Genomic DNA, 415 nt, shown 5'->3' on the forward strand with positions numbered 1-415 from the left:
TAGATCGCGCGAGCGAACGCACGAGAATGGAAAACGAGCGACGCGAGTCGCTCGCGTATCGTTTTCGAAGTGTGTCAGGGTGATAAAACGCGCGCTCGCTCGTCGTTAACGTCCTACGGGTGCGTGTACTGCCCTTGACAATAACTCGATGCCGTCGTATCGTGAGCGCTCCCGCATTTCCATGCAATTTACCTTTTGCGTTTCACGCAGACATCAAAAGTCCGTGAGTGGCAATTTGCGTAAATCAGAGTTCGTGTTAAACCTATTAACGACCACCGGCGCGATTTATTTGCCGAGGCTCATCGACGCTCGATGTCGATGATTTCGTTTGCTCGCGCGTGTTTACATCGTCGTGTCGTTCCTTTGTCGCGCGCGGATCGCCGCCGATTCTCTTTGTACGCCGCGGCGCCGTTAT

General features: G+C 53.7%; 1 protein-coding gene across 1 annotated transcript in view; it reads left to right on the plus strand.

Moving 5' to 3' along the window:
• Window positions 1-415, plus strand: part of LOC100749996 (organic cation transporter 1-like) — a 6,008-nt gene that overhangs the window by 2,722 nt on the left and 2,871 nt on the right.

The sequence above is a fragment of the Bombus impatiens genome, unplaced genomic scaffold (genome assembly GCF_000188095.3).
Source record: "Bombus impatiens unplaced genomic scaffold, BIMP_2.2 scf_0248, whole genome shotgun sequence".
In the NCBI taxonomy this organism is placed as follows: domain Eukaryota; kingdom Metazoa; phylum Arthropoda; class Insecta; order Hymenoptera; family Apidae; genus Bombus; species Bombus impatiens.